The sequence below is a fragment of the Triticum aestivum genome, chromosome 5D, assembly GCF_018294505.1.
Source record: "Triticum aestivum cultivar Chinese Spring chromosome 5D, IWGSC CS RefSeq v2.1, whole genome shotgun sequence".
Classification (NCBI taxonomy): domain Eukaryota; kingdom Viridiplantae; phylum Streptophyta; class Magnoliopsida; order Poales; family Poaceae; genus Triticum; species Triticum aestivum.
In genome coordinates, this window is record NC_057808.1 from 427,477,302 (window position 1) to 427,502,576 (window position 25,275).

The 25,275-nt window shown below is 47.1% G+C and overlaps 1 pseudogene; it reads right to left on the reverse strand.

Annotated features, from left to right (window-relative positions):
* Positions 1–3,722: 3,722 nt before the first annotated feature.
* Positions 3,723–6,489, reverse strand: LOC123125280 (uncharacterized; annotated as a pseudogene).
* Positions 6,490–25,275: the final 18,786 nt, after the last annotated feature.

The following is a 25,275-nucleotide window of genomic DNA, read 5'->3' on the forward strand; positions in this document are numbered from 1 at the left end:
CTGTACCATGGAAGGCCAGACCCGCAGGCTTAGACCGGAGAGTCGATTCTTCTGCGAAGCCCATTTGACAGTTAAGCTTGATAAAAAGCTTAATCTTTGGTATGTCAGCAGTTTCTCCGATGATCACAGCCACACTCTTGCATGACTGGACGAAGTCCCTTTCCTCTGATCTCATAATCAGATCAAAGCATTTGAGAGAGCTGAGATCTTAGCTATGGCTAGAGCTGGGATAAGAAAACATATCATTTTTGACAACGTCGTTAGCAGGTATGGGTTCTATGCAAAGTCACCGTTTCAGAGGACAAAGCTGTATAACATGTGCTATAGGGAGAAGATGAAATTGCTTGCACAAGGTGATGCTGATACTGCCATAGGAATCATGTTGACCAGAAAGGACAGAGATCCAGACTTCTTCTTTGAGCACACAGTTGACGCTAAAGGCAGGCTCCAAAACCTGTTCTGGTGTGATTCGCAGTCACGCCGGGATTATCTAGACTATGGTGATGTTGTCGTCTTCGACAGCACATACAAGATGAACAGGTATGGAATGCCGTTCATCCCTTTTGTGGGTCTGAACAACCACCGTTGCACTACGGTATTCGCCTGCGCCATTGTTTCAGACGAGACTGAGGCTACATATGTTTGGTTGCTTAACACGTTCTTGAAAGCTAACTGTCAGAAGAGGCCCAAATCTGTAATTACCGATGGAGATGCAGCGATGATAAGGGCTATCAGGAAGGTGCTTTCTGACGTGTGGCATCGTCTATGTTCATGGCATATTGAAAAGAATATGCAGAAACACCTCAACCACAAGTCATTGAAGGAGTTCAGGGCATTATTGTACTATGCCACTACACATAAGGTTTTGAGGAGAGATGGGCCGCGTTTGTGCGCAAATGGCAGACGGAGAGAACGAAAACATGGCTCCATAGGATGTACAGGAAGAGGACGCTTTGGGCTGCATCATATTTGTCTGGTGGGTTTTTCCTTGGTATGCGCAGTAATCAGAGGAGTGAGAGTCTGAACTCCAGCCTGCACCTTCATCTTGACTATGGTATGACGATCGTTGACATGATTGTACACTACGAGAATTGTATTGTTCGCCTCCGTGAGAATGAAGCTTATGATGACTACACGGCCTCACAGACTCTTCCAGTAACAGTGACTGAGTGTCAGGCCATTGAGTCGTATGCTGCGAAAGCATTTACGCAGGCAAACTTTTATATGTTGCAACAAGATATGAAGAACGTACAGGAGCTTGAGGTAATTGATAGACTGACAGGGACCGATAGTCAGAGATTTGTGGTTGCATGGAAGAATAACAGGGATCACAGATTTAATGTGGACTATATGCCAGGTAACTCGGCAGAAACTATAAAGTGTAGTTGCCGAAGTATGACTCGCAAAGGGCTTCCTTGCAAGCATATTCTTCATGTTTTGAATGCACTGAAATTACCTGTGATACCCAAGTGTTGTGTCCTGCGAAGATTCTCAAAAAAAGCACGAGCTGGACTGCCCGTGAAGCGCACCAGCGATCTGTTTGCGTGGGGTTGGTCGAGTGGTGAGGACAGAGCTAGATATAGTGAGTTGACCATCAAATCTTCAGAAGCATGTCATGTCGCATGCAGTAATCCTTTCTTATTCGACAAGTTGACGGCAGCTCTGGATGATATTATAGCGAATAAGGACATTCAGGGAAATGAAGATGATAGTCAGCGAAGGTTCGTGAACAATAATCCATTTGAGCCTAACCGAGATCATATTCTGGTTCGTGATCCAGTAAAGGTTTCGACGAAGGGCGCACCTAAGCAGAACAGTAGAGGTCGCGGTAAGGGTGGCCCAGATGTGACAAAAAATGAGAGGCCTAAAGCATTTGACGAGAAATCTGGACGAAAATGTAGCATATGCAGCGGCACAGGTCATAACAGGAGCACATGCAGCAAAAATGAAGAGTATGTCTATTCTTTGTTTATGTTAGTTTTGTTGTTTCATTTACGGTGCATTGATTCTCATAGTTTATTCTATGCAGCAACTGGGCTTGAAGACAGAAGTGAGGACGGTGCATCTGTTTTACTGCATCCATTTATATGTAATTGTATGTCTTTTTGCTTTGTTTATGTTAGTTTCGTTGATTCATCTACCGTACATTGATTCTTACAATTTTTTTATTTATTCTATGCAGCAACTGGGCTTGAAGACTCAAGTGAAGACGATGCAAGTGTTTTACCTATTCCATTTATATGAAAAACATTTGTTAAATTTATGTTCGTGTTGAGTATTTTATATGTGTGAAACAAGATTATTGCCTGCAGACCGTTGTTATTTGAGACTTGTTATTTTCTGTCCACTACAATAAAATTACTGTGGTGACAATTGTTATGTTGAGACATCATTATTGTTGATATAAATATTCACTATTCATTGTTTATATTATGAATTCTGCATGTATTTACTACAGTTCCGTCGGCTGTCAAATATATTAAAATAAGAGAAGTACTCTGCGAATTATTGTTGAAAAAGAAAAAAAAGGGAAAAAAATGCCCGCCCGTCTCCACAGCGTGTCTTACTAAGCCCACCAGGCGACTACAACAGGCGTTTCAGAGCACGCCGTGGAAAGCAGGCCCAACAGGCAGCATCGAGGGGGTACATCGATGGGGTACTAGACCAGAGGAGTTCAATGTGCCGACGGGAGCTGGGTATATAAACTGGTCGTCGTCGCCTTCGGCCGGCGAGGTGGGACTAAACTAGCATTAGTTTCCCTGGCGCGTCGTCTCAGCGGGGGTTAACTGGGCCGGCCCACGGCGCGTCGAGCCGTCGAGAAGTCCGCGCCGTCCATGGCCTTTTTGGGCCGGCCCACGTCGCGTCTGGCTGTCTCCACGTCGCCCCGCGTCCGACGCAAGTTTAGTCCCACCTCGCCGGCCGAATGGGACGACGACCAGCTTATATACTCAGCTCCCGTCGGCACATTGAACTCCTCTGGTTACTACCCCGTCGATGCTGCCCTATTGGGCCTAGTTTACACGGCGTGTTCTGAAACGCCTGTCGTAGTCGCCCGGTGGGCTTGATAACGACGGGCTTACTAAGACACGTTGTGGACGGGCGGGCAATTTTTTTACCTAAAATATTTTTTTAGCTTTTCTAAACTAAACTAACACCCAGTGTGCTGTAAATCAACTTTTTGCTAACAAAATAACACGCAGTGTGCTGCCATAGTTTACTGTACAAAAACTTAACGACGACACGATTACATATATGTAAATGTAAACATTATTGTTGTTTTTGTAAACTATTCTTTTTGTTTTTCTAAACAAAATCGCCGCATTTTTTTTAATAATGCGCTACCATAGTTTAGTGTACAGAAAATAAACGAGATCGTATTACATATATGTAATCGTAACATTAGTGTCAAAAAAAATAGTTAGTATTAAATATTTCTTCAACAAAATATCGTGTACACATACAAACGGTAAGTACGCATATAACTATTCGGAAACAAAAAATAATCTAAACAAAAAAAAAGACTGATTATATAATATTTATGAAACAAAATATCATGTGGACATAAAAAACGTAATTAAGTGTATAATCTTTTCGGAACAAAATGGTGGCAAAATCAATAAATATGTCTATTACATAAAATTTATAAGCAAGTGCGCAAAGCATTTGAAAAATATAGTCCTCCAGTACCACCCAATCACATGCAAAACTCCTCCATGGCGCATCTATTTCTTCTTCTTTGATATCCGAATAACTTTGTTTTTCACTTCATCAAGCTTGTTTCTTTCCGAAAAGATAAGTTGCGCTATCGTTACCTCTCTCGAATCATCAATTGACCTCTGAAAAAAAAGTGGTGTTAGCACAGCGTTCATTGTACATCGTAGTATAAACATTACTTGCGTACCTGTGAAAATAAGCCTGTCCATTTGTCACCATCCCAATATTGAAAGCATCGAAGGAGAAATATTCCACACGAATTCCTAGTGCATACAATTTACAAAGATTAAATATCTACTGTACATACAGGACCAACATTCTGTCAAAATAAGAACTCACCCATCATGTTGTTTTGGCATGTCATACGTTTGAATAGGCCAATTGGAAACATCCGGATAATTCACAATTCCGGTTGCATTTGCTTCTTGGATATCTTCTGCTAGTTGTTTTCTCTAAAGATATAATTAACATGGTGGAAAGAATGTCATTCAGTGTACTAAAGAAAATGAATGTTACCAAATGCACATTTGAAAGTTAAACCTACCAGGTCCTCAACGAGTTCTCTAGTAACACTGTCAAGTTTTCCGGTCATCAACGAGTCAAGAACCTGGAACTCTCTCTTCCCGCTATGCATGACAACAGTAACCCAGTGAGTATTTTCCTTGTTTAGAGGAATATAAGTCTGCATCACAAGGACCATAAAACACAATCAGCACATACTATCGTATGTATGTACCGTGTAATCAATCAAACTTACCTTTGATTTTTTGAAATACTCGTCCTCACATCTATTCACGGGTCCATTACTATGCGACTCTGCTTCATAATCGTTACCGGCGGTCTTCTTTCCGGGTCTAATGTGAAGCAACCAATGTATCCTCCAAGTTGTCAACATGAAACGATCATCATTAACTTTGTCGACCAAATATGGTGAGTATGCATTAATTACCTATAAATAATGTGTCAGATTTAACAATGGTATTTTCGAATCAATAGTAAAACAATATATGAAATTAACTTACGTCGCCACTTAGCCACTCATGGTTAATAATCTGACAAGCTCTCCACACAGTGAGACCTTCTTCCATGCCATCATTGAAAATTTCTGTTTTGGCATGTTTTTGTGAATACTCATGCGCGCGCACGTACTTGATGGACGCTTTCACCACATCATACTCATCCCTAGATTTGTTAACACCACCATTTTGGAACAATTCTGTAACACACAACTCAAATATTTATAAACGCAAATATATAAATAATTATTACGCAAGAACAATTAGAAACACAAAAAACTTACTTCCTTTCGCAGAACGTTTTGCTCGCTTGTTCGGTTTAGGGACCACATAAGGAGACTTGACATGTTGTGTCCTCTGCGCTTGCGCCTGCCAGTAACCTCCTCCACTTCCTCTTGTACTCCTTGAGAACCAAGCGATGCATGCGATGCGATCTCGTCCGTCCCTAAAGATGTGGCAGCTTTTTCATCTGATACTTCTGGTACTTGGATAGGATCATCCATATCACCCTTGAAACTATCCCAGTACTCAGGTGTGCAGTAAAAAGGTGTGTTTCCACGAGAAGTTACATCAACGCCGTCATCATCCTTTTGCAAATTCATTTTGAAAGGTGTGCGGAACCGGTCTGAATCATCTTTTTGATATACAAACTCTTTTTTCGGAAGTCCACCATCGTTTGAAGACTCATTAATGCCTCCGTACAGATTCTCTTCGTCTTCTTCCAGGTTACTGGGTTTGTAGAAGACGCCGGTTTTGTTCAGTTTCTCAATCATCCTCTGCAAGAAAACATTTCATCTTAGTTCTTCAATTCAGTGATGGACATTAAAGTGACTTGCTCAAGTGTTACCTGTGCGCATAACTCTGGCAAACGAAGCATTTCCTTCCGAAGCTCATTCATCTCACTCAAAATCCGGTCCATAGTAGGCTTCTGGCTCGAAGCCTCCGAGGTACTGCCCTCTTTCCTCATTCCAGTAATGTTAGATTTTTTGCTACTAGCTTTCTTGGTTTTTTGAGCTTCTTCTTCTGCAATTTTTTTCAGCCTGTACTCCTCTGTAATGTTGTCATCGATCTACAAATGCAACAAGAGAATTATACATACCATATGCACACTTAATTTTATTTCATAAATGTAAAAAAAACATGATTACTCGGATTACCATCCCAACACCATGACCATATTCATAGTCGTATTTGTCTCTTCTCACAGCCATATCTTCCGTCCAGTTCCTCATCTGCGGGCTCAACGATGCCAACGGATCATATTTTGGACCGGTGATTGGTTGCACCTTCTCCCAATATAGGTACTGCAAAACACATAAACTAATTAAATTACATGTTCTTCCGTGACATTTTATAACAAAAGTGTTCAATTAATAAATACAACGTACTTGCAAAAGGGTGAGGTTCCCCTAGGGCCATTGCCTAACATGGCCGTCCTGCAGAAGCTTACCAATCTCCGACAAACAGAATCGCGAAGTGAATGCATTCCAGTTGAACTTCCTTATCAACTTAATATTTTGCACTAAGGCATAGTATTTCTTCGGAACGTATTCATGAGACACTGGTGCAATTATAGTTCCTAAGAGAACTAGAAATGTCATCCGAATAAAGTCATCGTCAGTGCTCTTATTCTTCACAATCTTTTCTATGAGATCATCAATCATGATCTTACCATTTTTCTTTCTAACAAAACTAACTGGTATTTTTTGGGTTGCTTTTTCTCCTTCAGTACTAAGAAACCCAAAAACACCCACTCCATTGTTTTTCCAACCAAATATGGAGTACACATCATCAGGCCTTAGTGAAATAAGGACTTTACTTCCAGCAGTACTTTCAGAACTCTCTTCGACCATGAATTTTTTGCTACTTGGATTGTAACCTTGGAGTAAAAAGTGAAGCAAAAAGTCACGCATCTGTATCGATGGTATTCTAAACATGCCCTGCATATCCGTTTCATAAAACCGGAATTTCTGACTTGGTGACAGTTTATCAACTAGACTAACCCACTTTTGAACAGAACATGGAATCACACCGTCGATATTCATACTGCATCAAATAGTTTTCTGTCACATACCATCATACTGCTATGAGCCTCGTCGTATAAAAAAAAGACAAAAAAAACTTACACGACGGCGACGGTGGGAGAGGCACCGGCGACGTATAGTGGGCGACGGGTCAGGGTACGTAGGCCGGCGCGGGCGCACCGACGGCGTTTGGACGGTGGGGCGACGGTGGGAGAGGCACTGGCAGCGTATAGAGGGCGACGGGTCAGGTCAGGGCAGGCCGGCGCGGGCGCCGTTTGGAGTGTGGGGCGACGGGCGGCGTACGTCGGCAGCACGTGCAGATCGCGGCGGCGGCGAGATGGGCTGGACGTACAAGGAAAATTTGCATGCGCGTCGGCTAACGACGTCGCCCGAGCGCTGATTGCGGCGTCGTTGTTAGTGGGACGGCCCCATGCATGCATGCGCGTCGGTTAGCGAGATGGCCCGCGTTTTTTTATAGAGGGCCTCATTTTTTAACTAAATAAAATAGGCTCATTTTTTTAAACTGTATCAAAAAAATTTACCTTAACCAATTTTTGTTAACTTAGCCAAACGTGCCCATTTTTTTACTTAATCAAGTAGGCTCATTTTTTTAACTTAGCCAAACATGCCTAATTTTTTTCCACGTGCTAAAGTGCCCTTGCAGGGCACGCACGCAAAAATTTGTCGCGTTTCGAATCCGTATGGATTTTCTACGATTTTCCAGGCCGAAAACCCCTAAAATACTGCCCGGACGTGACGCAACGTGCGTTCGTTGTCGGATTTCGTTCATTTTGGCCGTGGGGTGCCCGGGTGGGGCCCCACACGCCTTGGCAAAAGTTGGGTGCATTCCGTGAAACCGCTCAGGTACTTGCTGTGGAAGGGGGTGGTTTCGGTATGGGCGGAGGGGACCCTCGGTCGCACGTCTCCGCTTCGCATCCGCCAAACATGCCCATTTTTTTCCACGTGCTATAGTGCCCTTGCAGGGGACGCACGCAAAAATTTGTCGCGTTTCGAGTCCGTATGGATTTTCTACGATTTTCCGGGCCGAAAACCCCTAAAATACTGCCCGGACGTGACGCAACGTGTGTTCGTTGTCGGATTTCGTTCATTTTTGTCGTGGGGTGCCCGGGTGGGGCCCCACACGCGCTGGCAAAAGTTGGGTGCATTCCGTGAAACCGCTCAGGTACTTGCTGTGGAAGGGGGTCGTTTCGGTATGGGCGGAGGGGACCCTCGGTCGCACGTCTCCGTTTGCATCCGCCAAACGTGCCCATTTTTTTCCACGTGCTACAGTGCCCTTGCAGGGCACGCAAAAATTTGTCGCGTTTCGAGTTCGTATGGATTTTCTATGATTTTCCGAGCCGAAAACCCCTAAAATACTGCCCAGACGTGACGCAACGTGCGTTCGTTGTCGGATTTTGTTCATTTTGGCCGTGGGGTGCCCGGGTGGGGCCCCACACGCGCTGGCAAAAGTTGGGTGCATTCCGTGAAACCGCTCAGGTACTTGCTGTGGAAGGGGGTGGTTTCGGTATGGGCGGAGGGGACCCTCGGTCGCACGTCTCCGCTTCGCATCCGCCAAACGTGCCCATTTCTTTTCACGTGCTACAGTGCCCTTGCAGGGCACGCACGCAAAAAATTGTCGCGTTTCGAGTCCGTATGGATTTTCTACGATTTTCCGGGCTGAAACCCCTAAAATACTGCCCGGATGTGACGCAACGTGCGTTCGTTGTCGGCTTTCGTTCATTTTTGCCGTGGGGTGCCCGGGTGGGGCCCCACACGCGCTGGCAAAAGTTGGATGCATTCCGTGAAACCGCTCAGGTACTTGCTGTGGAAGGGGGTGGTTTCGGTATGGGCGGAGGGGACCCTCGGTCGCACGTCTCCGCTTCGCATCCGCCAAACGTGCCCATTTTTTTCCACGTGCTACAGTGCCCTTGTAGGGCAAGCAAAAATTTGTCGCGTTTTGAGTTCGTATGGATTTTCTATGATTTTCCGAGCCGAAAACCCCTAAAATACTGCCCAGACGTGACGCAACGTGCGTTCGTTGTCGGATTTCGTTCATTTTGGCCGTGGGGTGCCCGGGTGGGGCCCCACACGCGCTGGCAAAAGTTGGGTGCATTCCGTGAAACCGCTCAGGTACTTGCTGTGGAAGGGGGTGGTTTCGGTATGGGCGGAGGGGACCCTCGGTCGCACGTCTCCGCTTCGCATCCGCCAAACGTGCCCATTTTTTTCACGTGCTACAGTGCCCTTGCAGGGCACGCACGCAAAAATTGTCGCGTTTCGAGTCCGTATGGATTTTCTACGATTTTCCGGGCTGAAAACCCCTAAAATACTGCCCGGACGTGACGCAACGTGCGTTCGTTGTCGGATTTCGTTCATTTTTGGCCGTGGGGTGCCCGGGTGGGGCCCCACACGCGCTGGCAAAAGTTGGATGCATTCCGTGAAACCGCTCAGGTACTTGCTGTGGAAGGGGGTGGTTTCGGTATGGGCGGAGGGGACCCTCGGTCGCACGTCTCCGCTTCGCATCCGCCAAACGTGCCCATTTTTTTCCACATGCTACAGTGCCCTTGTAGGGCAAGCAAAAATTTGTCGCGTTTCGAGTCCGTATGGATTTTCTACGATTTTCCGGGCCGAAAACCCCTAAAATACTTCCCGGACTTGACGCAACGTGCGTTCGTTGTCGGATTTTGTTCATTTTGTCCGTGGGGTGCCCGTGTGGGGCCCCACACGGGCTGGAAAAACTTGGGTGCATTCCGTGAAACCGCTCAGGTACTTGCTGTGGAACGGGGTGGTTTCGGTATGGGCGGAGGGGACCCTCGGTCGCACGTCTCCGCTTCGCATCCGCCAAACGTGCCCATTTTTTTCCACGTGCTACAGTGCCCTTGCAGGGCACGCACGCAAAAATTTGTCACGTTTCGAGTCCGTATAGATTTTCTACGATTTTCCGAAAAATATTTAAAAAGTTGGGTTTACAAATATTTAAAAATATTCCAGAAAATTCATAAATGTCAATGAATTTAAAACTATTTCTGATAATGTTAATGAATTTAAAAATTCTCGGATTCATAAGTATTAATGTATTATAAATATTCTCCATTTAAAAATATTTCGGAAAATGTTAATAAATTTATAAATTCTCGTATTCATATATGTTAATGAATTTAAAAATATTTTGGAAAATGTTAATGAATTTATAAATTCTCGTATTCATATATGTTAATGAATTTAAAAATATTCTCTGATTCATAAATGCTAATGAATTTAAAAATATTTCAGAAAATATTAATGAATTAAAATATCTCACCTTTTTAATTTTATTTTTGTTTTTAATTTTTTATTTTTTATTTAGAAATTTCAATTTTTTCATCCACCAGGCTTTACTATATACACATATTTTAACAAAATCTGAACATTTCTAAAACCACTTTATAAACATTTAGATACACTTTTGATTTTTTATTCAGTTTTCTTTTTTATTTTATGTGTTTTCACGATTTTTTTGTGCTACAATTTTTCGATAATTGCATACCTTATTCTGTGCTATGTATATTCGATGGAATTTTTTTTAATATATTGTGAACATTTTTATGCATGGGTCGGAAAATTTTCAAATTTTTTCAAAATAACTGTTCATTATTTTGCTAATTTTTTGAACAAACTTTGAAGACAAATTAAAACAAGATTCGAACAAACTAGATTGAACATAGAGATATTTTACATAGTCCATTCAACACTACCGAAACGAAACGAGTTTATCCGAACCTAAACGATACATAGTTCATACTTATAACATTTTTTCAAATAAACAACTACTCCTACTCGTCGTCGCTAGCCGCAGATCGATGAACTCCGCTGCGCCGTCACCACCGTTGTCGTCGTCGTCGTCGCTGACCTGGGCTAACCGCTCCCAGTCGATGATGTCTTCGTCCGACGACTCCGACGCCTCCGCCTCCGCCTGCGGGACCACCAGCGGAATCGCCGCCGCCGCCTGGATCGCTGCCGCCTGCTCGGCGGCCTCCCTCGCAGCCGCCGCCGCATCTGCAGCAGCCGCTGCAGCCACCGACGCCCGCAGGGCGACGAGGTAACCCGGCGTATCGCCGGGATCGCCGTCCTCCCGAAGAACCACCTGCTCCGGCGGCAGTTCCACCTCCGGCGGGGCGGGGGGATCGGCGGGCGCCGGCGCAGGTGGTGGAGGGGCCCGACGGCCGCGCGCTTCTGGACGGGGGCGCGGGACAAGAAGGCGGCGGCGGTCGCCGATGAGGTCTGGCGTGACGCCGGACTCCGCCAGCCGGTACGCGCCGATGACGGCGGCGTACTCTTTGCCGTCCCAGAACGCGTGACGGCCGGCGATGTTGTTGCGGCCGCCGGTCCGCTTCTCCTCCGCGGTGGCCCCGGGCCCGCGCCTCGGGTAGCCGTCCTTGTCGAGTTTCTAGTTGTGCGGAAGACGGCAACCCGGCGGCACGAGGAGCCCAAACCGGTACAACTCCTCTATCTCCGGCGTGCTCAGGCTTGACGGCCACACGCTCGGTCCGTCGTCGCCGCCGGTGCCGGAGCTGCTGCCGCGGTGGAACGACATGTCGCCAGCGGGCGGACGGGGATGGAATGCGACGGGCGGGTGGGTGGGCAAATAATGCGACGGGCGGGTGGGTGGGCAGATAATGCGACGGGCGGACGGGCCGGCAGTCGAGGGCGGCGGCGCGGCAGATGAGGGGACGAGGCGGCGGGGCGGCAGACGAGGGGATGGACGGGACGGGGCGGCGGGCCGCAGTTCACGCGCCACGACGCGCTTTCACCGGGGGGCGCGCGGATTGACCAACCGACGCGCGGATTGACCAACCGACGCGCGGATTGACCACCGACGCGGTTAGATGTACGTACGTCGCCACAGTAAAAAAAATGCCGTCGGACGCGCGTACACGTACGTACGTCGACGGGCCGCGCGGGTACGTCGCGGGGGCGGGGCTGGGGGAGGGGAAGGGGCAATGACCATCCTACCCTTTTTTAAGTTTCCAGTGAAGGGGTATAGGACGATCTGGACCGTTGATGTTTTCAGGGGTTGTACCGAAGAAGAAGTGAAAGAAAATAGAGTTATAATTGCATAAGAGCTTACTAATATACTCCCTCTGTAAACTAATATAAAAGCATTTAGATCACTAGCTCTTATATTAGTTTATGGAGGGAGTACAACGCATGAGTAAATACATATGTTGAGACAATATGTACGCATGGAGCAATGCAGCCCATGGGTGCATGATTTTTTCTATGTATTAGTATTTGATAAGTGTCAGCCCTGGAGGTAGACGTGGACACGGGTATGCTCTCGTCTTAACAATAAGACGAGCTGTACACGTGTGGCTATACGGAGGCATGCATGGCATCGCAACACGTATGAATCAATGGGCCAATGGCCGTATGGACAATTACCTGACCAGCCAATCGACTACTACACACGTGCATTAGCTTGTGTTGGATTTTTAGATAATATGCATGCACGTGCATGGAATGGAATATCCATCCAATTGTTTTGGTGAAGCACCCCATGTGCAATACTCTCTCTCTCTCTCTCTGATCTCCATATAGCTTTATTGAACAATGTAAGGGATACAAGCAATAGGTGGAGGTGAGGTGAGCCAAACATGGCACCCACTCTCCAAATTAAGGAACAGCAGCTTTAACCAAACTATGAGCTTCTACATTCCATTCTCTATGCTCATGACAAAGATAAACATCTTGGAACATAGCCTTCTTTGCCAAAAACTTCTCGAAAACCACTCCATGAGAGCATCTACAACCGCAATACCCAAAAGCCGGCCCTCAAATGCCCGCGGACGCGCCCGGGCGCGTCCGCGAACAATGACCAGACACCATGCCAAAAACGTCCGCCACACAACCACGAAACTCAAAGTTCATACATCAAATCCATAATACCCATGCAAATAAAAACATACGTACTACGTACATAGGTTAAACTACTCATCCAGTTTGGTGAACAGCGCCTCCGCATCCCCCGCTCCCCACTCCGCCTCCGCGTCCAGTTTGGTGAACAGCGCCTCCGTTCCCGCCCGTTCTTGCCGGATGAACTGCTGGATGGCCTCGACGTAGGCCTCGTCCTGGATGGACTCGAGGATGGTGGTATGCTCCGCCATCTCCATCGCTTGGGCGGCCTCGTACTCCGCCTTTGCGTCTGCCATGGCGAAGCCCGCAGCCGGCAACGCCACCACCTCCTGGTCCGGTTCCGCCGCCTCCTCCTCCACGGGCTCCGCTTCTGGCGGCTGCTCCCTTCCTCCTCCTCCTCCTCGTCCTCCTCCTCCTCCGACAGCTCTGGCGAATCTGGAGGAAGGCCGGTGGCGAAACAAGCACCCTGCATCATCTGGATCTGCTCCGGTAGCTGCGCCCTCTGCTCCGGAGTGAGCATGGCGTAGGTGGTGATCCGGCACCTCGGCATGGCAAGCAGACGGAAGTGCAAGTGTCGGCGACAGATAGGAGAAAGGGGAAGAAATGGGGCGTGCTAGGGTTCTGTTGCCGCCGTCTGGCTTAAATAGTCGGCTTCCTCTGTCGGAGGGCAACAAGGGCATGTAGAAACTCCAAATACTATGAAAGTCGGCCAAATCCGAGGGAATCCACCGGAAACCTAAACTGACCAGATCTCAGTAGATCTGTCTACCCACTGAATGAGCATAGGGCTAGGAGGATATTATTCCTAGAACGGGGTAGGGGGGTGAGCGCCTCGCCATCCCAACCCAAACACTAAGACTCCCTCAAGAAAACTTCAAACAAATTTCCCACGTCGTTGCACGCAGGGTCTGGTCTGAGGAGCTCGTCGCCGTCCAGGTTCATGTACTGATGCCCTCTTCTTCGATAACCTAGCTATGCCAGGCCTCCGTTGAAGATTGTTGCGCTGGATCCCTCATTCGAGTGTCGGCTTCACTAGCACTACTGCCGAGCATCGCCTAAAGAAGGTCATTACTCAAGCTTTACTTTAGAGTGCGTGTGTGCGTTACTTTAGAGTGCCTAGACATATTATCCAAAGGACCCCTTTTTGTGGAGACCTTCCTATATCATTATCTCAACCCTCAGTTCGCACAATTAAAGTTAACGTCTGCCCCCTTTTTTATCCATTTGCTCTATTTACACATGCATTATGTATGTATGGTTACCTATCATATCTAGGTCTCTATAAACTGTTATGGTTTTGTGCAAGATTTCCCATACTAAGGAGTTGTCAGGTACGGCATCTCCGTTTCACACGATGATCATCCATACAGTAGTCAATCTCTTACTATGTAAGCAAGCTTCTAGGAATCGCGTGTGTGGAGACAAACAATGGCATGTTTTTCTATTATGCTGATTATGAGGCAAGAATTCGAGAATATACATTTTCCATGTTTTTCACTGGCTAGCTAGCTAGGCCGGTTGAGGTAGGTCTTCTTTTATTTATTTATTTTGAACCAGGACAATCCCCCTTTCCATTACTTAGAACGGAAATACAAAGTTCAGTAGACAGTCCTAGAACAGGGAAAAGGGGAGAGCGAGTTCAACGCACTGCTAGGAAACCCACCGCACTCGCCCGCCATCGAAACAAGTGCTATGGGGCGAAAACCTCAGCAGCACCAAAATAAAACTAGCCCTATTACAAAAGCAGAATGGCACGACCCCACAGAGTTCGCAAAGTAAAGCTAATACAGTCTTATCATCATGGCAACCACCACAGAGATCTCCAGCGAAGTTGTCACAGAGGGAGCAACGAGCCGGAACCAGCGCTGCACTATCACATTCCACCCTTGGACGCTTCGCAGGCCCTCATCAGCAGCATGGTCCCGTTGCGGATCATCTCAGCACCCGCTCGGAGTTGCTTGATGTCTTCTCCCGCCTGCAACCCTGCCCAATACAAGAGAAAAGACACTGCCGTAAAGACAATCTCAAAAGGAGATATGATCATTTTTTTCTCAAAAGTAGCTCTATTACGAGCCAGCCAGATGGCCCAATTGACAGCTCCAAGCGCCACGGTATAGAATGATTCACATCCCGGCAAGAAGGAGTAGCACCAAACAAAAAACTGCCAGTAGTTACTAGGACACAAATCTGTCCCAAGCGTGACCCCAATCGATCGCCAAACAACCTTGGCCACAGAACAACCAAAGAACAAGTGCTGGGACGTTTCAATCTGGTGACAAAAGGAACACACAGGATTCCCTTGCCATTTTCGTCGGCGCATCACTTGCCTGGTAAGTACCGCATCCTGAGCAAGTTGCCACAGAAAGATCTGGATTTTAAGGGGTAGTTTAGCTTTCCAAATCCACTTATAGGTACACCCACTAAGTGGTCGCTCTAACCATTTGTACATAGACTTAGTAGTGAACCTACCCGACTTGTTCAAACACCAGTACACAGAGTCTCTGTCTCCGGACAGATTCAGCCTATGAACACAGCTTCGCAGTGACAGCCACTGGTTTGTTAAATCGTCGTCTAATCTTCTACGGAAAAAGTTAGCACAAACCACAGTCTCCAGTTTGTCCAGTGTGCAATCCTGTGCAACACAAATATTGTAAAGCCTAGGGAATTGGTCCATGAACGGGGTCAGCCCGTTAATGGAGTCTTTCCATAACCGTGTCAGATCACCAGATCCCGTATGGATTTTCCTCCCAATCATATACAGTTCCTTGATTTTCAAGAGATTTTTCCAGCATGGTGAGTCATTGAAGCGGGTCTCGACAGTCGCAACTGTCTGATTTCTTAGGTAACGAGCTTTCACAATATCTTGCCAAATCCCATGTTGGGTATCCAATTTCCACCATCATTTAAGCATAAGACTGATATTTTGTTTGCGTAAGTCTTTAATACCCAGTCCACCTTTATCCTTGGACCTACAAATTCTGCTCCATCGAACCAGATGATACCGTGCTTTTTATTGGCACCTTGCCAGAAAAATCTCCTCCTATGCTTATCCAGCTTTTCCACAAAAGTCTTATTCATCATCCACATGGACATGTGGTAGAGAGAGAGTTGGGTGACCACCGAGTCCAAAAGGGTGTGTCTCCCTCCCATAGAAGCAGCATTCCCAACCCAGGCATCAAACCTGACTAAATATTTATCAACGATGAACTCCCAGTCTGAGTTTCGAAGGGTAGTAAAGCTCACAGGCATCCCTAGATACTTAAGAGGGAAATGACCAATATCACAGTTAAAGAGATCTGCGTAAGCTTTATTAATATGGTCATCGCCCCCCACAGTTAGAATTTCACTCTTGTGGAAATTAACTTTCAACCCAGACATCATTTCGAAAGTATACAGGAGTAGCTTCAGGTTCAACGCCTTCTCCAGATCGTGCTCTAAACAAATTATCGTGTCATCCGCATATTGCAGGACCGCGACCCCATTAGGGATCAGGTCAGAAGCCAACCCCACAATAAGGTTGTTTTTCTGGGCATTTTTAATCATTTTGGTCAGGCACTCCATAGCAAGGTTGAAGAGGAAAGGTGAGTGGGGATCACCCTGCCGCACTCCTTTAACACTCTGGAAGTACGGCCCCACACAATTGTTAAGTTTAATGCTAACCGTGCCATTACGGAGGATTTGTTCGACCCAACCGCACCATTTCTGGTCAAAACCCCGAAGCTTATGGCATTCCAACAGGAAGTCCCAGTGAACCTTATCGTAAGCTTTCTCAAAATCAAGATTGAGGATTACCCCGACCCTCTTCTTAACATGAGTGTAGTTGAGAAGCTCATGAAGAGCAAGTACCCCATCCATGATGCTCCTGCCCTTCACAAAAGCATTCTGTGTAGGACTAATAAGAATATTGGCATATCTAGCAACCCTTCTGTCCATAACTTTTGTGATGAGTTTGTATGGACAACGAAGTAAACAGATGGGGCGAAATTGTTGAATACGGTCAGCTCCAGATAACTTGGGCAGCAGAGTAATAATCCCATAGTTAAGATGCTGCACATCCAAGGTACCTTTATGGAAGCTATCAAAGATACGCATTATATCAACCTTAACTATATCCCAACAGCATTGATAAAATTCAGCAGGAATATTACCAGGGCCGGGGGCTCTGTTGACATCCATGTCAAATAGAGCATCTTTGATCTCTTCTTCAAAAAACTCTCTAATAAGATCGGCGTTATCATCCGCGGACAATTTCTCATTGTCTGCCCAGGTATCAGGATCAAGGTGGAACAAATTACCAGGTGTCGGGCCAAACAGATCTTTATAAAAGCTAGTGGCATGAGCCAGAAGGTTGTCAGTGTTGGGGATCGTAGCAGAATTTTAAAATTTCCTACGCATCACCAAGATCCATCTATGGAGTATACTAGCAACGAGGGGAAAGGAGTGCATCTACATACCCTTGTAGATCGCGAGCGGAAGCGTTCTAATGAACGAGGTTGATGGAGTCGTACTCGCCGTGATCCAAATCACCGATGACCGAGTGCCGAACGGACGGCACCTCCACGTTCAACACACGTATGGAGCAGCGACGTCTCCTCCTTCTTGATCCAGCAAGGGGGAAGGAGAGGTTGATGGAGATCCAGCAGCACGACGGCGTGGTGGTGGATGTAGCGGGATCTCGGCAGGGCTTCGCCGAGCTTCTGCGAGAGGGAGAGGTGTTGCAGGGGAGGAGGGAGGCGCCAAAGGCTGTAGTAGTGCTGCCCTCCCTCCCCCCTTTATATAGGCCCCCTGGGAGGGGGGGCGCCGGCCTGGAACCCATCTGCATGGGGGGGCGGCGGCCAGGGGGGAGACTTGCCCCCCAAGGCAAGTGGGGCGCCCCCCACCCTAGGGTTTCCAACCCTAGGCGCAGGGGGAGGCCCATGGGGGGCGCCCCAGCCCACTAAGGGCTGGTTCCCTTCCCACTTCAGCCCATGGGGCCCTCCGGGATAGGTGGCCCCACCCGGTGGACCCCCGGGACCCTTCCGGTGGTCCCGGTACAATACCGGTGACCCCCGAAACTTTCCCGGTGGCCGAAACTTGACTTCCTATATATAATTCTTCACCTCCGGACCATTCCGGAACTCCTCGTGACGTCCGGGATCTCATCCGGGACTCCGAACAACTTTCGGGTTTCCGCATACTCATATCTCTACAACCCTAGCGTCACCGAACCTTAAGTGTGTAGACCCTACGGGTTCGGGAGACATGCAGACATGACCGAGACGCCTCTCCGATCAATATCCAACAGCGGGATCTGGATACCCATGTTGGCTCCCACATGTTCCACGATGATCTCATCGGATGAACCACGATGTCGAGGATTCAATCAATCCCGTATACAATTCCCTTTGTCAATCGGTATGTTACTTGCCCGAGATTCGATCGTCGGTATCCCAATACCTTGTTCAATCTCGTTACCGGCAAGTCTCTTTACTCGTACCGCAATGCATGATCCCGTGACTAACTCCTTAGTCACATTGAGCTCATTATGATGATGCATTACCGAGTGGGCCCAGAGATACCTCTCCGTCATACGGAGTGACAAATCCCAGTCTCGATCCGTGCCAACCCAACAGACACTTTCGGAGATACCCGTAGTGTACCTTTATAGTCACCCAGTTACGTTGTGACGTTTGGCACACCCAAAGTACTCCTACGGTATCCGGGAGTTGCACGATCTCATGGTCTAAGGAGAAGATACTTGACATTGGAAAAGCTCTAGCAAACGAACTACACGATCTTTGAGCTATGCTTAGGATTGGGTCTTGTCCATCACATCATTCTCCTAATGATGTGATCCCGTTATCAATGACATCCAATGTCCATAGTCAGGAAACCATGACTATCTGTTGATCAACGAGCTAGTCAACTAGAGGCTTACTAGGGACACGTTGTGGTCTATGTATTCACACATGCATTACGATTTCCGGATAACACAATTATAGCATGAACAATAGACAATTATCATGAACAAAGAAATATAATAATAACCATTTATTATTGCCTCTAGGGCATATTTCCAACAGTCTCCCACTTGCACTAGAGTCAATAATCTAGTTACATTGTGATGAATCGAACACCCATTGCGTCCTGGTGTTGATCATGTTTTGCTCTAGGGAGAGGTTTAGTCAACGGATCTGCTACATTCAGGTCCGTATGTACTTTACAAATATCTATGTCTCCATTTTGAACACTTTCACGAATGGAGTTGAAGCGACGCTTGATATGCCTGGTCTTCCTGTGAAACCTGGGCTCCTTCGCAAGGGCAATAGCTCCAGTGTTGTCACAGAAGAGAGTCATCGGGCCCGACGCATTGGGAATCACCCCTAGGTCGGTAATGAACTCCTTCATCCAGACTGCTTCCTGTGCTGCCTCCGAGGCTGCCATGTACTCCGCTTCACATGTAGATCCCGCCACGACGCTTTGCTTGCAACTGCACCAGCTTACTGCTCCTCCATTCAAAATATACACGTATCCGGTTTGTGACTTCGAGTCATCCAGATCTGTGTCGAAGCTAGCGTCGACGTAACCCTTTACGACGAGCTCTTCGTCACCTCCATAAACGAGAAACATATCCTTAGTCCTCTTCAGGTACTTCAGGATATTCTTGACCGCTGTCCAGTGTTCCATGCCGGGATTACTTTGGTACCTTCCTACCAAACTTACGGCAAGGTTTACATCAGGTCTGGTACACAGCATGGCATACATAATAGACCCTATGGCCGAGGCATAGGGGATGACACTCATCTTTTCTCTATCTTCTGCCGTGGTCGGGCATTGAGCCGTGCTCAATTGCACACCTTGCAATACAGGCAAGAACCCCTTCTTGGACTGATCCATATTGAACTTCTTCAATATCTTGTCAAGGTACGTACTCTGTGAAAGACCAATGAGGCGTCTTGATCTATCTCTATAGATCTTGATGCCTAATATATAAGCAGCTTCTCCAAGGTCCTTCATTGAAAAACACTTATTCAAATAGGCCTTTATACTTTCCAAGAATTCTATATCATTTCCCATCAATAGTATGTCATCCACATATAATAAGAGAAATGCTACAGAGCTCCCACTCACTTTCTTGTAAACACAGGCTTCTCCATAAGTCTGTGTAAACCCAAACGCTTTGATCATCTCATCAAAGCGAATGTTCCAACTCCGAGATGCTTGCACCAGCCCATAGATTGAGCGCTGGAGCTTGCATACTTTGTTAGCATTCTTAGGATCGACAAAACCTTCCGGCTGCATCATATACAATTCTTCCTTAAGGAAGCCATTAAGGAATGCCGTTTTGACGTCCATCTGCCATATCTCATAATCATAGTATGCGGCAATTGCTAACATGATTCGGACGGACTTCAGCTTCGCTACGGGTGAGAAAGTCTCATCGTAGTCAACCCCTTGAACTTGTCGATAACCCTTAGCGACAAGTCGAGCCTTATAGATGGTCACATTACCATCCGCGTCTGTCTTCTTCTTAAAGATCCATTTGTTTTCTATGGCTCGCCGATCATCGGGCAAGTCAGTCAAAGTCCATACTTCGTTTTCATACATGGATCCTATCTCGGATTTCATGGCTTCTAGCCATTTGTCGGAATCCGGGCCCGCCATCGCTTCTTCATAGTTCGAAGGTTCACCGTTGTCTAACAACATGATTTCCAGGACAGGGTTGCCGTACCACTCTGGTGCGGAACGTGTCCTTGTGGACCTACGAAGTTCAGCAGTAACTTGATCCGAAGCTTCATGATCATCATCATTAACTTCCTCCCCAGTCGGTGTAGGCACCACAGGAACATCTTCCCGCGCTGCGCTACTTTCCGGTTCGGAAGGGGTGACTATCACCTCATCAAGTTCCACTTTCCTCCCACTCAATTCTTTCGAGAGAAACTCTTTCTCCAGAAAGGACCCGTTCTTGGCAACGAAGATCTTGCCTTCGGATCTGAGGTAGAAGGTATACCCAATAGTTTCCTTAGGGTATCCTATGAAGACGCATTTCTCCGACTTGGGTTCGAGCTTTTCAGGTTGAAGTTTCTTGACATAAGCATCGCATCCCCAAACTTTTAGAAACGACAGCTTAGGTTTCTTCCCAAACCATAATTCATACGGTGTCGTCTCAACGGATTTCGACGGAGCCCTATTTAAAGTGAATGCGGCAGTCTCTAAAGCATAGCCCCAAAATGAGAGCGGTAAATCGGTAAGAGACATCATAGATCGCACCATATCCAATAGAGTGCGATTACGACGTTCGGACACACCGTTTCGCTGAGGTGTTCCAGGCGGCGTGAGTTGTGAAACGATTCCACATTTCCTTAAGTGCGCACCAAATTCGTGACTTAAATATTCTCCACCACGATCTGATCGTAAGAATTTTATTTTCCTGTCACGTTGATTCTCAACCTCACTCTGAAATTCCTTGAACTTTTCAAAGGTTTCAGACTTGTGTTTCATTAGGTAGACATACCCATATCTACTTAAGTCATCAGTGAGAGTGAGAACATAACGATATCCTCCGCGAGCCTCAACACTCATTGGACCGCACACATCGGTATGTATGATTTCCAATAAGTTGGTTGCTCGCTCCATTGTTCCGGAGAACGGAGTCTTGGTCATCTTACCCATGAGGCATGGTTCGCACGTGTCAAATGATTCGTAATCAAGAGACTCCAAAAGTCCATCTGCATGGAGCTTCTTCATGCGCTTGACACCAATGTGACCAAGGCGGCAGTGCCACAAGTATGTGGGACTATCGTTATCAACTTTACATCTTTTGGTATTCACACTATGAATATGTGTAACATCACGTTCGAGATTCATCAAGAATAAACCATTGACCAGCGGGGCATGACCATAAAACATATCTCTCATATAAATAGAACAACCATTATTCTCGGATTTAAATGAGTAGCCATCTCGAATTAAACGAGATCCAGATACAATGTTCATGCTCAAAGCTGGCACTAAATAACAATTATTGAGGTTTAAAACTAATCCCGTAGGTAGATGCAGAGGTAGCGTGCCGACGGCGATCACATCGACCTTGGAACCATTCCCGACGCGCATCGTCACCTCGTCCTTTGCCAGTCTCCGTTTATTCCGCAGTTCCTGTTTTGAGTTACAAATATGAGCAACCGCACCGGTATCAAATACCCAGGAGCTACTACGAGTACTGGTAAGGTACACATCAATTACATGTATATCACATATACCTTTGGTGTTGCCGGCCTTCTTGTCCGCTAAGTATTTGGGGCAGTTCCGCTTCCAGTGACCACTTCCCTTGCAATAAAAGCACTCAGTCTCAGGCTTGGGTCCATTCCTTGGCTTCTTCCCGGCAACTGGCTTACCGGGCGCGGCAACTCCCTTGCCGTCCTTCTTGAAGTTCTTCTTACCCTTGCCCTTCTTGAACTTAGTGGTTTTATTCACCATCAACACTTGATGTTCTTTTCTGATCTCCACCTCCGCTGATTTCAGCATCGAATATACCTCAGGAATGGTCTTTTCCATCCCCTGCATATTGAAGTTCATCACAAAGCTCTTGTAGCTTGGTGGAAGCGACTGAAGGATTCTGTCAATGACCGCGTCATCCGGGAGATTAACTCCCAGCTGAGACAAGCGGTTGTGTAACCCAGACATTCTGAGTATGTGCTCACTAACAGAACTATTTTCCTCCATTTTACAGCTGAAGAACTTGTCGGAGACTTCATATCTCTCGACCCGGGCATGAGCTTGGAAAACCATTTTCAGCTCTTCGAACATCTCATATGCTCCATGTTTCTCAAAACGCTTTTGGAGACCCGGTTCTAAGCTGTAAAGCATGCCGCACTGAACGAGGGAGTAATCATCAGCACGTGATTGCCAAGCGTTCATAACGTCTTGGTTCTCTGGGATTGGTGCTTCACCTAGCGGTGCTTCTAGGACATAATCTTTCTTGGCAGCTATGAGGATGATCCTCAGGTTCCGGACCCAGTCCGTATAGTTACTGCCATCATCTTTCAGCTTGGTTTTCTCTAGGAACGCGTTGAAGTTGAGGACAACGTGGGCCATTTGATCTACAAGACATATTGTAAAGATTTTAGACTAAGTTCATGATAATTAAGTTCATATAATCAAATTATTCAATGAACTCCCACTCAGATAGACATCCCTCTAGTCATCTAAGTGAAACATGATCCGAGTTAACTAGGCCGTGTCCGATCATCACGTGAGACGGACTAGTCAAGATCGGTGAACATCTCCATGTTGATCGTATCTTCTATACGACTCATGCTCGACCTTTCGGTCCTCCGTGTTCCGAGGCCATGTCTGTACATGCTAGGCTCGTCAAGTCAACCTAAGTGTATTGCGTGTGTTCCGAGGCCATGTCTGTACATGCTAGGCTCGTCAACACCCGTTGTATGCGAACGTTAGAATCTATCACACCCGATCATCACGTGGTGCTTCGAAACAACGAACCTTCGCAACGGTGCACAGTTAGGGGGAACACTTTCTTGAAATTATTATAAGGGATCATCTTACTTACTACCGTCGTTCTAAGCAAATAAGATGCAAAACATGATAAACATCACATGCAATCAAATAGTGACATGATATGGCCAATATCATTTTGCTCCTTTGATCTCCATCTTCGGGGCACCATGATCATCTTCGTCACCGGCATGACACCATGATCTCCATCATCATGATCTCCATCATTGTGTCTTCATGAAGTTGTCACGCCAACGATTACTTCTACTTCTATGGCTAACGCGTTTAGCAATAAAGTAAAGTAATTTACATGGCGTTATTCAATGACACGCAGGTCATACAAAATAATAAAGACAACTCCTATGGCTCCTGCCGGTTGTCATACTCATCGACATGCAAGTCGTGATTCCTATTACAAGAATATGATCAATCTCATACATCACATATATCATTCATCACATCTTCTGGCCATATCACATCACATAGCACATGCTGCAAAAACAAGTTAGACGTCCTCTAATTGTTGTTGCAAGTTTTTACGTGGCTTGTATAGGTTTCTAGCAAGAACGTTTCTTACCTACGTAAAACCACAACGTGATATGCCAATTTCTATTTACCCTTCATAAGGACCCTTTTCATCGAATCCGTTCCGACTAAAGTGGGAGAGACAGACACCCGCTAGCCACCTTATGCAACTAGTGCATGTCAGTCGGTGGAACCTGTCTCACGTAAGCGTACGTGTAAGGTCGGTCCGGGCCGCTTCATCCCACAATACCGCCGAAACAAGATAAGACTAGTAGCGGCAAGAAGAATTGGCAACATCTACGCCCACAACTGCTTTGTGTTCTACTCGTGCATAGTAACTACGCATAGGCCTGGCTCATGATGCCACTGTTGGGGATCGTAGCAGAATTTTAAAATTTCCTACGCATCACCAAGATCCATCTATGGAGTATACTAGCAACGAGGGGAAAGGAGTGCATCTACATACCCTTGTAGATCGCGAGGGGAAGCGTTCCAATGAACGAGGTTGATGGAGTCGTACTCGCCGTGATCCAAATCACCGATGACCGAGTGCCGAACGGACGGCACCTCCGCGTTCAACACACGTACGGAGCAGCGACGTCTCCTCCTTCTTGATCCAGCAAGGGGGAAGGACAGGTTGATGGAGATCCAACAGCACGACGGCGTGGTGGTGGATGTAGCGGGATCTCGGCAGGGCTTCGCCGAGCTTCTGCGAGAGGGAGAGGTGTTGCAGGGGAGGAGGGAGGCGCCAAAGGCTGTAGCACTGCTGCCCTCCCTCCCCCCTTTATATAGGCCCCCTGGGAGGGGGGGGGCGCCGGCCAAGACCCATCTGCATGGGGGGGCGGCGGCCAGGGGGAGACTTGCCCCCCAAGGCAAGTGGGGCGCCCCCCCACCCTAGGGTTTCCAACCCTAGGCGCAGGGGGGAGGCCCATGGGGGGCGCCCCAGCCCACTAAGGGCTGGTTCCCTTCCCACTTCAGCCCATGGGGCCCTCCGGGATAGGTGGCCCCACCCGGTGGACCCCCGGGACCCTTCCGGTGGTCCCGGTACAATACCGGTGACCCCCGAAACTTTCCCGGTGGCCGAAACTTGACTTCCTATATATAATTCTTCACCTCCGGACCATTCCGGAACTCCTCGTGACGTCCGGGATCTCATCCGGGACTCCGAACAACTTTCGGGTTTCCGCATACTCATATCTCTACAACCCTAGCGTCACCGAACCTTAAGTGTGTAGACCCTACGGGTTCGGGAGACATGCAGACATGACCGAGACGCCTCTCCGGTCAATAACCAACAGCGGGATCTGGATACCCATGTTGGCTCCCACATGTTCCACGATGATCTCATCGGATGAACCACGATGTCGAGGATTCAATCAATCCCGTATACAATTCCCTTTGTCAATCGGTATGTTACTTGCCCGAGATTCGATCGTCGGTATCCCAATACCTTGTTCAATCTCGTTACCGGCAAGTCTCTTTACTCGTACCGCAATGCATGATCCCGTGACTAACTCCTTAGTCACATTGAGCTCATTATGATGATGCATTACCGAGTGGGCCCAGAGATACCTCTCCGTCATACGGAGTGACAAATCCCAGTCTCGATCCGT